This window comes from Tyto alba, unplaced genomic scaffold, assembly GCF_018691265.1.
Source record: "Tyto alba isolate M040663 unplaced genomic scaffold, T.alba_DEE_v4.0 Super-Scaffold_21, whole genome shotgun sequence".
In the NCBI taxonomy this organism is placed as follows: Eukaryota; Metazoa; Chordata; class Aves; order Strigiformes; family Tytonidae; genus Tyto; species Tyto alba.
Window position 1 is genome coordinate 7283430 of NW_024881295.1, and position 18103 is coordinate 7301532.

The 18103-nt window shown below is 40.2% G+C and overlaps 1 protein-coding gene across 4 annotated transcripts in view; it reads right to left on the minus strand.

Annotated features, from left to right (window-relative positions):
- The window catches only part of ARHGAP8 (Rho GTPase activating protein 8), an 83100-nt gene extending 65313 nt beyond the window's left edge, over positions 1-17787 (minus strand). Inside the window, exons 1-2 of one of the 4 annotated variants that reach the window (XM_032986200.2) lie at positions 16041-16060; positions 9156-9219 (exon numbers count right to left, since the gene is read on the minus strand). The gene's annotated coding sequence lies outside the window, so the exon portion shown is untranslated. Of the gene's footprint in view, positions 1-9048; positions 9104-9155; positions 9220-16040; positions 16061-17360; positions 17444-17556 lie in introns of those variants that run through there. The other 3 variants (XM_042795372.1, XM_042795373.1, XM_009962327.3) reach the window with 3 other exon arrangements.
- Between the last annotated feature and the right edge of the window lie 316 nt (positions 17788-18103).

Genomic DNA, 18103 nt, shown 5'->3' on the forward strand with positions numbered 1-18103 from the left:
ATACTGTGAAGCCTGGAAAAGTAAATACTCTAGTGTTACTTCCACATGTCAATATCGATGAGAAGTGTTATCGAAGCCTGAAATTCAGGACAATTTAAACAGTTTTTATTTTATTACATTTTCCATTTGGGCTCTAATCCCAAATTAATCTTACTGCTGCAATAAATTCCATTGATTCCGGTGCAGTAAAGGTAAATATATGCAAATTCCTAGAACTGGTCACATTTCTCTGCAATGTCAAAACATTTTTAACCAAACTTTCAATGAAAAATTAATTTTCAAAGGAAAAAAAAATCCAGCAAACTGAAAAAAAAAATAATTTGAGTGATGATATACAAGTTGGTAAATTCATATTTACAATTAGAAAATTATTAATTTGAAAAGTTCGATGCAAGTTTACAAAAGGCTATCCAACTATGTATGGGTATTTCAATCAACTTTAAAAGCATAATCACTATTCTTAATTGCATCTACATAAATTGATTTCTGTATCACTTAACACACAAAACTAAAACTTAAAGCAAAATATTAGAAATATTCCTGCAACTGTTCAGCATTTATTTTGTGCATAAATTTTAACATTGTTTAGGTTCTTACATGTTAAATTGACACCTCTGTTCTTTCAGAATTAACAAAAACAGTAAAGAAATTATAAAGGTTAGAACCCCGCACCTCCATATGAAACAACACTGTGCTGTAGCATCCCTACTTCGTTCCAGAAATAATGTAAGAATTTATCTAGTTTTAAGGTTAAGATGAAAAATATTATGTTAAAATAGAAGAGTAAAAATAAAAGTTAAATGCATATGGTCTTAAAAGAAATCCAGACAAAGACTTTTTCCTTTCTATATCACATTAGCTTGAGGGATTTTGAATTCTTTTCATATAATGACTAGAGAAGTAGCACACACAAAGGTTAATTCCTGCGACAGATTGAGACACAGCCTTGAAAATCAGAAAGAAAGGAAGACAGTCTCCCTGTCACGAGTCTCTGTGCTCTATCATACCAAGTTACACACTGATCAAACAGCACTGATTTCTCTGAAAGCAATTTTCTACTAGGTTCATCTATTCAGTGCTTGGAAAATAGGAGAACAGCATTTACTTTGTGATGGTATGTATTGTCCTAAACTTGGAAAGAAGCCCTAGCTCATGCAGCTGGTTTTCTCTCAGTATTTATTCCCAGATAAATACTAAAGCATTATTCTTTAATTACCCAACCCCTGCAAACACCTGAATTGCTTTGTTTCTTTGGAGTTTTGAAGTCACAAGGAAACATGGCTTTGCTCCTCCAGCACCTGGGCCACTCAGAGCACATCTGCATTGTACATCTGAGCCACAAAAAAATAACTCTCCGTGACAGAGCCATCCAGTGTAGCCTAGCACCATGCAGAAACCCTGGCTGGTGTCTCAACTTGGCAGAACAATTATTGTTGACAGCGTGCTACAGGTATTTGGTATTTCTGTGGACCTCATCCCCACTGTCATGACTTCCCTACAGAGCCTGTACCCCAAACCCCAGTTCCTTACTCCCAGGCATGACTGCTCTTAGGTCTAGGGACTCTCGGTTTGATACCAATTTTTGCTGGCAACTCACCCCCGGCTTTTTGTGCTTACACTCTTTTAACACTCCCACTTCAAGATGGGATGGAACGATCCTGTCTTCTGTTCATTTCTTACTGCTAGTCTGATATCTGTTAGAACAGAATTCTGTCTGAAACTTGCAAGCAGGTATTTTTTTATTTGCACAAATTCCTAAATTATTAAGGCTTAAGAATTCATTCCACTATACTGTTTCTGCTTCAACTGTTAATGATGAAACCTGACTGAATGAGTAAATGTATTTGTATTTCCTTAGTACTTACAATTATACTGTCAACTAGAACTGTAATTTTCTAAGCAACAGTTTTCATTTGTGATACAGTGTTTGGTGAAGCTTGATGGCTCAATAACCTAGTAAGCAAACAATTTTCGTCACTAAGTTACCTGTGTGAATACAAAGCAAACTATGTTCACCACACAGACATATAGCAGCAAAGACAGGAAAGACCAGTAACTTAACAGAAAGAGTAAGCATTTTTATCAAAGATGTTAAATGTAATTTTGAAGCATCCTCTTAACCCTCATTGGTTCAAATCTTGTTTAGAACAAAAATTTATTAATGTTGAAGAGAGGGTGGGAGATGCTTAGATGCTATATTGTACTTGTTCTGATAATAAATCAGACTTCATTTTCCAATGCCATCAACTAGGCAATTTTTAACCAGTACTGCATTCATTTAAAGCAAACATCCACTGTATATAAAATAGATAAAGCCACATTTGCTACACTGTGCAAGAAAGTGAATTCACAGCAGGGAGGATGGTAAACATTGCGTAACACATTCCTGAAATAAGAAGTTTAGTTTTTGTTGAATAGAATTATTTTTCCTCCGAGAGAGAACCTTGGGGAAGAACAATGTATTCATTAGGTTTTCTTACACATACACACGTTTGTATATAAGAAAATTTAGAACATAACTAAAGTAGTACAGATGCTAGAGTGGAAAAAAAATACGACAGTACAGGGTTACTGCGTAGTGCAGCATGATCCCCCCCTCCACGGCGGCAGGGGCTGTGTTGCAGTTTGGGACGTCCTGGGCCATGAACAACCCCCGTGGATGCACAAACCCAACTCTGTCCACTCCTGACTTTCCTATGCGAGCTGACTCTGGACTGCAGGCTGCCATGCAGACCTCGCTCACCCAGTAAAACATTTTCCCATGTTCAGTCTCAAAGTATACTGCACCTTGCCTGACTCTACAATGCTTGTGATCACCTCTCTTGCAGGAGAGGAGCAGGTAGGTAAACAGAGCAGGTTATACTTTGAACCTACAAGTTCTGCTAGACTGCCCATCACTAGTTTTCCTCCTCTACTGGGAAACCAGTGACGCATTGTCATTTCATTGACTGTGAAATATGTAAGCGTGATCTCTTCCCCCTGCCCTGCCACACCTCCTCTGCTGGAAGGAGTCAAAAAATCTATTTATGGGAAGAATTAAGCATGTCAGAGTGAAATAAAAATTGTCTCCCTACTGCATATAAATATCTGAATGTATTAGCCATTCCCAGTTCTAAAACCACTAAAATAAAGGGATTATTTCTACCCATTACTAGCAAAGAGGTTTTGGAAATACTCTTTTGTTGTCTGAAACAGTGCAGCTATTTTCTTATCACATCCACTCGTTCATCTGGCACAGTGCAAGCATGCGGGGAAAAAAAAAAAAGTGCCTAATGTATAGCAAATTAACAGAAAGTCATGTATGCTTGCTGTATCATTAGGACAAAATTATCTGAACATGGATAAGTGGCTGCAATATTACACACTACACCACCGTTTTTTGATTCAGTGTAAATGTTTATTGACTAAACAAAGATTACTATAGTGTAATCATAATAAACATTAATGATCAGTCATCTATGGAACTTGCTCTCTAAATTAATATACTGTAATACACACTAATGTGGCAGAATTATGTTGGGCTGAACTCTTGTTTAACTAGCACTTCCATCTCAAGGGATTACACACTTTCAATTGCAGACAAGTGTATTTTTAAGACTGTGTTTTTTAATTAAATTAATCTCACAAGTTACTGGACAAAGGGTTGTTGTATTATCATAAAAAGGGGTTTTTTAATTGCATAATTATTCACTGGGGATTCCTCTAGCTGGAATAAATTAGGGCTTTTAAAATAAATTAATATTCTTCTTATATTTATGCAACACAGGCCAATATTTCCAGTTCTTGTCGAGATGTAGCAATACCCAGGCTTACAATCACTCCTCCCACCTCTGAGCTGCACCAAAATGAAATAGTATTGTAAAGCACAGGAGAGTTTCAAAAGCCATTTTCTATGATGAACGTATAGACCATGTTTAGTTATAAATCCTAAATTAAAAATCAAGTTAAATGATTATAACAGTACCTATTGTTCTACTGTTTCTCCATTTGCACTGGATTTTTTCTTACTCAGTGCACTGAAGACCCACTTAGCTGTTGGTTTGCCTGAAACAATTATTTCTCCATCTACTCACAAGTATTAAGATTAAACATTTTCTACCTGACCAATTTGTAAGTTATCATAACTTACTGTGCAAGTCAGGAAATCTAGTACTGCAAAGCCTGGTAGTGTTTTATGGTAAGAGTTCAATGCACAATGTCCATGAAGCTGACAAAGCAGTCTAGTAAATGTTTCAGATAAGAACTCAAGACATTGATCTGCTTGCACCAAGGGGCTTAGGAGGGTCCAAAACAGTTCACACGTTTGGTACTAGCAATATAATCAAGCAGCAACAACAGCCGCTTCAAATCCAACTTTGAATCCAACTTCCTTTCTGTCATGGTTTAACCCCAGTCAGCAGCTCAGCACCACACAGCCGCTCACTCACACCTCCGCCCTCCCAGGGGGATGGGGAGGAGAATCAAAAAAAAAAAGTAGAATTCACAGGTTGAGATAAGAACAGTTTAGTAATTAAACTAAACTAAACTATTATTATAATAATAATAGTTATGAAAAGAAATGTAACAAAAAGAGAAATAAACCCCAAGAAAAGACAAGCGATGCACAATGCAACCGCTCACCACCCGCTGACCGATGCCCGAGCAGCGTCTGCCCCTCCCAGCCAACTCCCCCCAGTTTATATACTGAGCGTGACGCTCTATGGTATGGAACAGCCCTTTGGCTAGGTCGGGTCAGCTCTCCTGGCCACGCTCCCTCCCAGCTTCTTGCACACCTGCCTGCTGGCAGAGCACGGGAAACTGAAAATCCTTAACTTAGGACAAGCGCTACTTAGCAACAACTGAAACATCAGTGTGTTATCAACATTATTATCACACTAAATTCAAAACCCAGCACCATACCAGCTATTAAGAAGAAAATTAACTCTGTCCCAGCTGAGAACAGGACACTTCTATATTCAGTCCACCTCAAACTTCCCCTCTATTCACATCTGCACATCCCATCCTCAGAATCTATGCTTTTAAAATCACATGCCATGCTAGATTTCTATAGATGCTTTGGAATTGCAAGTGAACAAAAACTGAAAAACAATTTTGCATTTCAAGAGCTTCAACTGTTTTCTTGATGTTAGAATTGTAAAGAATGTATTAAAATGTTTCTTGCTCATCTTGCCACCGTAAGTAAAACTGACTAACAACTCACATGCTTTGCTGGCTTTTGTGAGCAAAATTTCATGATAGGTAATGTCTGCAGAAAAGCACAAGGAATTCTTGTGTGTGCAAAACTGCAAAATAAAATAATAAATTTGTCAGCCAAGACTATGGAGTAATGGCCAGTAGAGGAAGAAAAAGGACAAAAAGACAGATCTTTCCATACTAAATTGCAAAACCTGGAAAAAAAAAAACCCAACCCAACCCTAAAGTTAGACTTAAAGCTTGAAATACAGCTAAAAGGCTTCCTGTCCTGTGCTTGCTATGCCCATATCTTTTAGAGGTGTAATTCTCTTACCTGGTACATCATACAGAACACTAGCTCCAAAAAGACTAGCTAAAATCTGCATGAGAAGTATCTCATGCCATGGCTCAATGATCTATTATGTGCAACTTTCAAGTTCCCTGTACTGGATCAGAAAAACTGAGGTCACATGAAAAAGAAATGACACAGCATAAATGAACTGCACAAATCCAAATTTGTTCAAACAATTTTGGTAGGCTAACTTTTTTATCAGAAAGATTTATGTGGCATCAAGAAATCCTGTCCTCTTCAAGTTGACATAAACAAGGATTTATGCTTTTTTGCTGCCTCAATGTACTTTGACTAAATTGACAGAAATGGAATTGTGCATCACTGCATGATCTGGATCAAATTTTTATTGCTGCTTGATGTGCTTGCACACATATTTGGTAATATTGATTTTGGAACCACTGCCCCATTATAAAGACTTCTACCCTGAAAACTTCATCACCTTATCCAAAGGTATTTGTCTATATTCATGCATGTTATTGTGCAGTTCTCAGGTAAAAGATTGCAGAAAAAGAAATGAAGCGATAGCAGTAGCATGGTAGCTGAAATGATGACGTATTATTAACTGGATTCTGCAATCAGACCTTTTCCGTACTTTAACAAAAGTCAACTTCAAAAGAAATCCTATCGTTTCCCTACTGTAATGTAAAATTACTTGCTATCATTGCACCTGGTTTATTACCTTTCTCTTTAACTGCACCCACAAACAGGCACAAATTATCATCTTGGAAAAGAATCAAAATTTCTAACATGTGGAAAACAATAAATCCTATTTCCCAGTTAAGAAATCTAACACTGGTAACATATTTTAGGAATGATTCATATTAGCCCATTAATCTCCAGGAAACACAACTAGAAGGCTCTTCAGAGGTACTTAATAACACTGGTATCCAGATCTTTTTAAACTTTCAAACATACATATGCTAATTGCTACACAAATCTAAAGATCCAAGTGTATCAGTTGTATACACACATAAACTTATGCTAACATCTAACAAGGCCACATTGTTTATTCATTATTCTTCTCTGTCAGCACATCATGAAAATGGAAAATATACAGAAATTTTATATCACATGCTGAAGAAGTCTTTAGTGTTGCTACAGTCTATAGTGTTGCTACAGGCTAAAATACTACTACAACGTGAGACAAAAATCTGAATTTCAGCAAGGCACAGAGGGAAACATACTGTTTTTTATTAAATCAAAGAATGCAGCAGGGTTAAAAAACAACTGGTAGGTTTTCATGTACTCAAGCCCTTCAGGTGACCTGAAAGAGAAGCTTGTGCACCCAGCAGCTTATCATATTATGCACCTTTCAACAACATTCCCTTTGATACGTTCAATAAGCATTTAATAAGCAGTATATAAACATAAGAGTGCAGAATTTGAGAAAAAAAAAAGCAAGGGGACAAGGATACCTTAAGTCAGCTGTGGAAAACAGCAAGACCATACAACAGAGGAAAAGAACATACAAATTACTCATTAATGCAATGATCAGAAGTAAGTAAGGTTGTCAGGTGAGGCTATTCTCCTCTAACTGACATAATTCAAAATGTAACCTTTTAAATAAATCCCTAATTTGTCTTGAACAACATTTATACCCTTTCCAAGAATATGGGCACACAACTTACCTCACCAAAAATGCTTTACGCACTTGCTTTACCAATATGGTTGGCAAGAAAAACATTTTTTCTTTAGACTGATTAATGTATGTGCTGCCTTTGTTGTTGGCCATAATCAATAAATATGCCATATGAAACAGCTGGAATGAGTATTACTAAGCCAGCTTTATTTTACCTTTTTTTTTTTTTTTTTTTTTTTTTTTTTGAGAAGCAGCTTAGATGCCAAACCCTGGAAAGAATTCAAGGCCAGGATGAAGAAGCCTACCATTCTCTCACAGGGTCAATTAAAATTATACAGCACCCACACACACAAACCCCTACAAACAACAAAAATAAAAACAAAACAAACAAACAAAAAAATAACCTTGCACACTGATTACCAGCTTCATTTTCAGGAATAGAGACTCAAGCATAAACTTTGAGAATCCCATCAATGTAACAAAGCACTTCACAGCATATTCTGCCTCCTTCCAAACATGGATTTTTATCCTTTTCTTCACTTTTATGTATATATTAAGAATACACAGCTGTAAATCACTTGCCATACCTCAGAGTAAAATGGATATACAGCCCTATTAGGCCCAGATTGAGGAAGGCATTCAGGACAGCCATTATGCACCAGCTCACATATACACTCAACAGAAGTCCAGATAACATGAATTATGTGTTCAAGGTTTTCATGAATCAGTGCCTCGAAGAAGCATTAGCTCCTTGATTAATCAGGAGGCAGTTCTGCCACTCTTCACCTACTAGGATCTTGCCACTCTTAGTTCATGTTGAGATATATTTTGCTTTACTTCCACAGGTACCAGGATGAACAATATTACAATGAAATTTGGTTCCACTCCCCTCTGACTACAGCTGTCAGAACCCAAACCTTCAGCTTGCACCCCAACCTGTACCCATCTGGCAGATACTTGGTGAAAATAAAGAGAGCTCCTTGAGGAGAAGCGCACTATTCAGTGTCAGTAACAGTACCATAGTAGAGCTCTTTATGAGCTTCAGCTGAAGTGTAATTCAGAAGTACTATTGCTTTTTCATCTAGTCTTTAGTATACATGACTTCCAATGACTCCCCTCTTTCTTTTTTCATAGATTTAGTCAGGCTTCTGAAGGCTTTCATGAATCTTCTTAAACATTAGTGTAAAGTTTTCTCTCCATCTGACTTTAAAATCCTCCATAAAAGTTATCTGTCATCGTTTGAGCCTGGTCAGCAGCTAAACGCCACGCAGTCGCTCACCCACCCCCCACCCCCTTAGGAATGGGGAGGGAATCGGAGGGGCAAAGGGAGACTGGCGGGTTGAGATAAAAACAGTTTAGTAACAGTGACAGAACAACACGGTGACAGCAGTACCAGCGGGTAATGTACAATACAGCTGCTCACCACCCACCTGCTCCCGGCCGGAGATCCCAAACACAAGGGCCCCACAGCCATACCCCCAGAAGTAAGAGCCCCTCTCAACTCTCTCCTGCCTTTATATAGTGAGCGCAATGTCACATGACATGGACTATTGGCCAATCCGGGCCCAGCCCTCCAGCTGTGCTCCCCCCGCCCCTGCCCCCAGGTAAGGGCTCTCAGACCCAGACAGCCCCTGGGGTCCCAGGGTGCTGCAGCACTCCCCCAGCTGCCAAACCAACGGGAACTCTAGTCCAGCCCCAACCAGGACATTACCCCAAGGACAGATAAGGATCATTTGGCTCTAGAGCCAATTCATTCACACTTACTGTCTGCTGGGAAAGAGAGATGGGAGAGGAAACAAAAAAGAAACTGAAAGGTTAATTTCTAAGAATACTACTTATGGTAATTGGGCCCTACTATGTTAACAGCTGGAACAAGAAGCTATTTTAACCATTCAAAGGCATCTTTCAATTAAAATGATATTTCTATCAAAAAACTTTTACCTACTATTGGTACAATTAAGAGCAAAGATAACTTCAAGAAATTAAGGATAAGATTTTTGCCCAGTTTACAATTTCTTCTAATTGGTACTTTTAATGGTTTCTAGTTGGTACCATTCTATGCTTGGATGTCTTCACAGACTTCTTGGTAAACAACCAGTTTCTTTGCATGGGTCTCCTGCAGAAGGGAGAGAATCATTTTTTAAGGAATAACAAAATAAAGGATGAGAAAAGTTACCAGGTTGTCAGACAAAAAAACAAATGCAATATCCAACACTAATTACAATTAATTATTTAAAAATTACTAGCTTTCATGTTCGTATCAGTGTTGTACTTCTTTCTGTTTTAACTGCAGGAAATCATTACTTATTTATACATGAGATGTCACCAGGTTATCATGAACCATCAATGAGGCCACTACACCCAGAACTAAACTTAAGACTTCTAAGAGACCTATAATATCACTTGCATTTGGATAACACCAATATGCATTACTACCAGCTCTACTTGCAAAGACAGCTGTTGAATCAAGCACAAAAAAATATTTTTTTTTGTTTTCATTTTTTCTGCAGTATTTTCCTTTTCAAGTCTAAATAATTTATCTTTTAACCTGACTTGTAGGCTTCTGACTGCAAAGATAAGATTACAACTGTGAGTTTGTCAAGTCTGCTTAATCCTTCTGTCAAGCAAAACAGTAAGTATAATAAGTCCAGATGCAGAGACAAACAAAGCTGCAAACATAACCACAACTTACTCTGCTACCTGAACACAGTCACAATAGAATTCTCCTACCATTAGGCAAGATCAAAAAAAAAACCATTGCCAATTAAACAAGACCCAGCAGACACACCAAAGCAGGGAAGATAATACTAAACCTTCAGACAACTATTATTTCTGGCTTCAGAGTTTAACATGAAAACTTGCCTACAGGTTTAATGCCATTTACACATACAGAGTGAGATTCTGTGCTCAAGGAAATCACCACTGTAATTCACGCGGACCTCAACTGAGTTGGGATAGGCTCTCACTCCTATGTTGTCAAGTATCTTCCTCCCAAGCACAGGATAAGCACTTGTACTAAAAACTCTCTTCTGAGGAATTTAAGTATCGTCCACCTTCTGTGGCAAGTCACCCCAGAGCACCCAGCTTCAGTAGGGGCCTCCCTAGCTTCCCACCACAAACGCAGTCTCATCTAACATTCAACAAGTAGGTTGAAGTTTCCAGTTCTCAGCTTCTAAAACACAGGGTGCAAACCCCATAAACCTAAACCAATAGAATATTTTTCAGAAAAGTGACCTTTTCATTCCTATTTCATCCAACAGGTGACAATAAGCACTATATCCTTGCAGAAGAGCACAGTTATATCAAACTGAGATTTAAAGCTAAAGCTACCATGGTTCCCATGCTACCATGGATTGAAGATGGATATAAATGAACTGCTAGGAGCGTCAGCATTCTCTGAAAATCAGCCCTTAGTGCATAGGCTTTGTTCAAAAGCAGTTTTGTAGGGAACATGCCAAACTTCTGAATTTCAGCCCCAAACTCAAGCTTCCAGCAAGTGGCTTCTCAAGCTTGGGACAGCTTCCAGAAGTGAAAGCTCCCATGACACTACAAGACTTTCATTAGTAACATCTACAAGAGAGAAAGGAGAGTGAGATTTAGAGGAAAAAAAGCCCATAAAACTCTTGACTATTTTCATTGTTTCAATTAATTTACATATTTAGTATGTGTAAACACACAAAAGATTACATATATAGCAAACAAAATACTTTTTGCACTTTTTTCTGCCTCACATAGTAGGCTGAAATACTGAATGGTAAGAGTAAAGATGGAAGTGGAAAGTCAGTGAACAGAAATGCCTTAGTCTTCCCAGTTTCTTCTATGGCACACTATGCATTCTTCCATAATAATTCAATGCCTTCTTAACAATAAGAATGGACTCACTAGCTTTATCTTTGGAATCTTCTCTAGTTCTTTTTAGTTATGTGACAAAAGATACCATGAAGTATTTCAGAATGTAGCATCCAATACACTGGTTTCTCAGTGCGCACATTTTCATGCATTTATAGACCTTATATTCAATGGTCTAACAAATGACATGGAAAAAGTTTTCTCTAATGTTCAGAGGTTGCTCTACAGCTTTTTAGCTGGTAGGCATCTGAGTGGAAAATTTTTAGTAGACACACATGTGTGTATGTATGAAACAACAGAGGTTTGAGAGCAACATCAGACAAAACAGGAATAGCGTAGGTTATATGATATCAGGTTCTTAATCTTGATACTTATATGTGGATACTTATAAAGATTCTTCATTAGAGACTACGGGGAAAAAAAAAAACAAAAACAAAAAACCAAACAGACCTATTTCCTTGTAAACAACCTTGTGACTTTTTCTTGTGCATCCCTTTTCATACCTAGTCCAAGTTTGCCGTGCTCATCCGTGTGAGCCTGGGATGGCCAGCAAAACCCCCACTGAGGACTACCATGAAGCCATGCAAATGCCCAAAAACTCTGTCAGGAGCTTAAAGTTTAAACTTTTGTTCTGTTTTGTTTTAAAGTGTCTATCTGCAGAAACTTGGTATAGGCTGGAACTCGTTACATGTTATCTTCATTGAGCTGTGCTGTCACTGTATGTCACTATATAAGAGAACATCACTGTATGTCACAGAACAGCTAATTCCTGGTGAATGCTATTCCTGAAGTTCTGATGTTCAGCTTTATCACCATGATCCTGCAGCATCACACCAAAGACAGTACATTCCCTGATGAGTGTGTGAGTCATATAAAAAAGGAAGCCCAAAGCCATCAGCAGGCTTAATTTCAAAGTTAGAAAATTCTAATGAAATACAAGCACTGCACAGCACACAGTGTCAGTTATAGTCTTTGCTAAGAATCTACAGTTAAAAGAAATACTCCCAGAATATATTAATGTAAAAAAGTGTCAAAGATATCTTCAGAATGAACAAATCAATAAAAAAGCCCTTAAGGCAGACATCACTGAAAGGCAATGAAGTTACACTGCTGGGGATTTTCTGTATTATGGACAGGAGGGGTATCATAGCCTGGCTGGTTTCACCTTGAACTTCCAGTTCTGAGACTCTATTTCCAGTTCTTCACAACTTTATTTGTGGGCTGAAATTTTCCAACCTCAAAAGAAGCATGTAAGATAGGAGTTCAGCAAGGGTTACTGAGAAGGCTAAGTGAAAGAAATGGGATTTGAACGAGATAAGAGAGAAGAGATGAGATAAGAAAGTTGAATGAGTCCCAACTGGGGATAATAAGCAGAAAATCTGTGCCCACTAATGTAGCTTGAAATGAAACCCAAGATTGTTCTAACTTTTTTTTTTTTTTTTCCTATCAGCACATCAGCTGCTACATCCTCTTACATTGCTTGGCCTCAGAAAGTGCAACCTCCAATTGCTATCAGTTATTCCATCACATCAAGACTTGGAAGTCCACACAGCTAATCTTGAGATTCAGCATTGAGGATGACCTACACTGGTGTAAATAAGATCCTACAATAGAATTGTCATGTTTTTTAAAATTAAAAGTTCATATATGGATACAAAGCCACAGAGTTTGTGACAAGAATATCAGTGTGCTTCCCAAGCCTAACACTAAGGTTTCTTCAGGAATGTCAGAGATGAGTTTGCCTCGACAATGTGATTTTAGGTCCCTATGCATATGTGCAAAGACTTATTTTTAATTACAGGCTCAGAACAGTACTTTTTCTTTCCATGTAATTCTTTCTTCAGCTTCTGCAAAGGAGAATGTGATCTGAAGAACCACCGTTCATTTCTACTGAAATGTCTTTCCCTCTTGTTAAGTAATGTAGTGGATGTAGTCAGAGACAAGGCTTGCATGCAGGAGAGAAGGGATGGTCTCAGAGCTACTAAAGTTGATTCAGAATCCATTTTTGCCTCTGCCAATGATTTCCAATGAGGTACTTTTCAAGTCTTTAAACAAAACTTTTCTCTTGGATGATGAGTTTGCCAACAGACAACAAGTAAGTAATATGAACAGAGCAATTCTCTCAGGAGAGCCAATCCTAGCTTGCTCCCCTTAACCAACATACCTGCCATGCTTCCTGAACAGTGAAAACAGAAGTATAATCCTTATTTTTGGAACAGTTTAAAAGCATGAAAAAATAGCTTAAAGAGATACCTATATATATTTGGTTTTCCTCAAAACCATTTATATATAGAGAGATGCTTTGCTCTTCAAAGAACTAAGCATATGGAGACTAGCCTGACATAAAGAATTGGCTTAAGAATAGAAGAAAACTGAGCATAGCCACCAGTCTACAGAGAAAAAACCCAAATAACTGCTAGAATTCCATGCAGAGTGGCTGGTATTGGACACGTAGTCCTTGATTCTCAGAAGCACCTGCAGGCCCAGGTATAGTAAATGGCAGCACTCACCAGATTAAAAATTTCTTACAAATGCGTGGCTTGACCCATCACATCCCATATTTGCATGATTAGAGGATTGTCATTTCTTACATGTTCATCAGCTCATGCTACTTATTCCCTGTCTGCAATGTCTGCATATGCCATGAAAATTATTGTCATCATAGATCAAAGATTATGCCTCCAAATACAGAGTAAGCAGGAGGAGGAGAAAAACTCTAAAAAGAATATGGATTGCATTAATATCATATAAAGTGAATTCAGTAATAAAGAATGAAAGATTCGGTAAGTATCACCAAAATAAGACATCCAGTAGAAGCAGAGAAGGAATAATAATTTCTTCTTTATTTTTAATTCCCTCAAATGTTCTTATTTCTTAAACCACGTATTATAAGTCAATGATTAAATCTTTTAAAAACGCCCTATATTTTATAACAAAAAAAGCTCACTTTAGTTAGGATCAGAGAAAATTTGATGGTTCAACAAAACCACTCCTTAGTATACTGGTAATACTGCCAGTCCCTCATTTGATCCAAAGAAAGCTTTTTTGACAACTGTCTCCTTGAAAAGGCACCAGGTTGTCAGTTTGTAAGCTGTCAGGCTGGAATAGTGTACACATACAACAGAATTTGTGCCTTATTATAGTAATATCCAGCAGTGTTGCTAAAATAAAGGTCTTTTGGTAATACTTGTACAATTACTCTGCATTTTCATTCCTTTTCAGTCTTAAGATATTGCTGACTTAAACTTTCCCTTCATCAGTACTTTTACCCACATATTCTACAGGGGTTTTTTGGGAAAAAATATCAGTTAAAACCATCAGGATTTTATATTTTCCAAATTCTTTTCCTCTGTATTTATTTTCTTATATTGTTAAAATTTTGATAGTGTCCACATAGCCTGTTTTTTTATGAAAAAGTATGTGCTTTTTCTTTTTTTTATATATAAATCCTAACCAGACCTCTTCGATCCTGAACATGAAATAGCTGCTTCTTTTCTGCAGTTCAGCTGGGCCAGTGAAGCAGGGGATGTGCAGGAAAGCCACCAGATACAAATGTAATTTCCTTTTTCTTCAAAAGCAAAGGGGGGGTCCACCTTTGTGACTCCAGCCTCACATAACTCACAAGCAGGTTGTAAATGGTTCCCACGGTCAGTCTGTATCATTTGTCTGGCAGTGGGTTTTGTTGGTGTGGAGGCTGGCAAGAAACCAGAAACCCCAGCTGCAAATGTGATGAGCAGCAAGAGCTACTCAGACTAATGCTGTCGAGACACCCCCAGCCTTAGCTCCTCGACCCTCTCCTGAGCAGCATCCTGCCTGGATTCCCTAATTTCCACCTCTCAGAGTTGCATCCTACATCCCTAGCCAGAGCAAGATCTTGGACTGTGGTTTAGACAGTCTGCAGGGTGAAAATCTTCACCCTAGAGTTACAATCTTCTGTTAAGTCTCATTAAAAAGAAAAAAAAAATTAAAAATCAATTTTAAAAGAAATGAGAGTAATAGTTTCAATAACACAATGCCTATTAAAAAATGACTGCTCTGTTTTATCTGAATTTCAAAATTAAACCAATCCAGTCAGCACAGCATAAATAGTTATAGTATGCACAAGCCCTTTACACCAAGGACTGTTTTGACTGTGAACAAGTTATCTGAAAAAAAATAGAACCGATAAAAACCAATACCCACATAAGCATGTAGAATATTCTCTCAGCTCAGTCACACAATGACTTCATGGCTCTATCTATATTCCTAACAAAAAAAAAATCTTAAGAGTTCAAGGAAGTATAGAAAATACTGTTTACACATTTCCCCAACAGTACTATTATTAAACATTTATTCAATCCAGAAGAACTTTAAAAATACGGTTTACATCTCCCCATGTTTATTTACTTTTTGAATTCCTGCTCTAACAATGAAGAAAACCACACAGGGAATTCAGTTTCATTTTACTTATTAAAGTTAGTTCCACCTAGCATTGCTGCACATTTTTGTCTGAAGATGCTGGAATAAGCGACTTGTGTAAAAGCAACTTTTAAAAATAATTTATTTGGTTACAGAAACATCACTGCCTGACTTAGATCTATTCAGAAACCTCTCAGCAAACTGCTAGATTTCAGGCTAAAATGGCATGCTCTTTTAGGCAGCATACCGAAGGCCTAGAACATGTCAGTGGCAAAAATCACACTTAGATGTCAGAACGTCTCCCAAAAGCAGAGGTCACTCCTCCTTGGAAGAGGCTTTGGTGTCAGAAGCAAGGATCCTACCTTCAATGGCCCTGACTACCGTTCCATGAGGAGCTTTACTCCTGCATCCAGCCATCTGGGCTGGACTTGCAGAAGTGAAAGACAGGATGAAAAGAAGTTGAGTGATCATTCAGCTCAGAGACGAATTACCAGGCCAACAGCCCACCTGTGTTAATAAAAAAGAAAAAAAAAAAAAAAAAAAAAAGCCAAAACCCCAGCAAGGTAATCAATACAATACAGCATCAAGGTCAGGAAACTCCTGGCTGTGCGGTTGGTTACCCTGGTGGGAAGGGAAAAGGCATCTAACAAGGAATAAGCTTTTCCATTAGATTTCAGGCGAGCTGCTTACCTGCCTTGCAAGTGTCTTTTGTCCACCTTAAATGGTTTTGGTGGACTTCTACCAGCCTGCGTTTGGAAGGGGAGCTGAGTGGGAGGAATTGTAGGAATGCTTAATGGCAACAAACGAGAAGAACCGGTTCCAGTCTGTACTCCCAGCCTATCACATCCCCCCACAACTCCTGCCCGGAGTTAAATCGGTCTTAACTAAGCTTTGTGCCACCTTCTGCCTGGAAAACTTGCTACAAAATAACAAGGTCATCACTCAAACATCTGGAAAGCTTGGAGTGAAAGTTTCATCTATAACATGAATACAGCCTCTTGTGCACATGTACACTGACACAGATTTTAACTACGTGCCAAAAATATGATGCTACACACATAGGAGGAGTGCTGAAAAGTGAACAAATGTATGTACATTATAATGGTTGTGACGAGGCATCAATTTTCAAAGGGCTGGTAACAAAAAGGATGAAAGTGAAGGAAAACCCTAAAAGCACAATGTATCAATATATATCGCTGGAGATGTTCTCTTAAGAGGTATTTTATGGCTTATAGTTACAGAATCTCAATCGCATAATGTTTACTGTAAGTTTTACCCCATTTTCTGTGTTTCTTATGAGGTTTTGCATTGATGCAAGCTCCAATTCTGCAATAGGACTCACATACAGAAACTTTTCGTCCTATGAAGTTCCCCCATGAAATCAGTGGGGATGGCCACAAGAACACAAATTCACCTATCAACCATCAGACGCAGCAAAACTATTTCACACATTCTTAAGGTACAAAATCCTATTCAGTTGAGTCATATCCTTGCGCAAAGAGCCACAAGGCTCAGTTCTCAGACTGAGGTGTAAGCATCGGTGTAAAATGACAGCCTCGTATAATACCTGTTACTGTATAAACCTGTCTCTGGTTATGACCTTTGAATCATATTATTGTGGTAAACTAAAAATTAAAGCCTCCTGCAGAAAGGACACACCGAGCCTGCCCAGGCACCCTCCGTGGCGTGAGCTCGGCGCAGCCACTACCCGATGGAGAGAAATGGAGGGGGGGGGGGGGGGGGGCGGGAAATAAAATCCCAGACCACGCCGTGGGTTGCTTCGCCTTTAGGCAGCGCACCTTGCACCCGAAGGGCTGCACGACAGGTTGTTGCAAGGAGAAGCACGAAGTGCGCTCGGTCTGACACCCACCTGTGCACACCCACACGCATCTCCGAAGCGCTCCCTGGCAGAGCCCCCGCGGGTCCCGCCGGGCTCCCCCCAGGCAGCCCCGGGCCCGGGCCGCGCCGCCCCGCCGCCCCCCAAACCCTTCCCGGCGGCGGGTTTCTCACCTTCCCCCCGCCCCCGGGAAGCCCAGCTGCTTTCACCTTCCCTCGCCGGGAGGGCGCCGCTGCCGCCCCGGGGGAAACCGCCGCGGAGCCCCGAGGGTAAAGAGCCGAGGCGGGGCGGGGCGGGGCGGGCCCCCGCGGACAGACCAGCCCGGGCCCCTGCGCGCTCCCCGGGCCGGGCCGGGCCGGCCTCACGTACCTGGCGGCGGCGGCGGCGGCGCGGGGCTCGCTGGCACCACAGGTGCTTCTCCCGGCTGAGGCGAGGCGGGTGGGCCGCGGCAGCACCGCCCCGGGGCCGGCCCCACCCGCGGGCGGCTGGGCCGCGCCGGAGCTGCCCTCGCCTCAGGCCCGGGGCCGGTACCGGGATCGGGCTCCGCTGACCGAAATGGAGGCGGCGGCAGAGAGGAGGGGAAGCGAGGATCTTCGTTGTCGCCCCCGGGCTGGCGGGGCGGAGCGGGGCGCTGGGAGCTCGGGCTGCACCCAGGTGTAGAGGGGGGGGGGGGCGCGGCTTTTGGAGCAAATGCCGGTGGGTGTCGGAGCCGCAGCGCGGCCCTGGGCTTTCAGTTTCGTTTCCCGCGGGTGGTTGGCGGCAGGAGGAGGCGAGGCGGCCGGGCGTGGGGGGCCGGGGCGGCTGTGCCCGGGCCCACGGAGCCCCGCCGGCCTGTTGGGCGGGGGCTGACGGGGGAAAACCGAACCAGATCCAAAAGCAAGACGTGGAAATTCATCTTTTTTTACTGCCTCTTTGT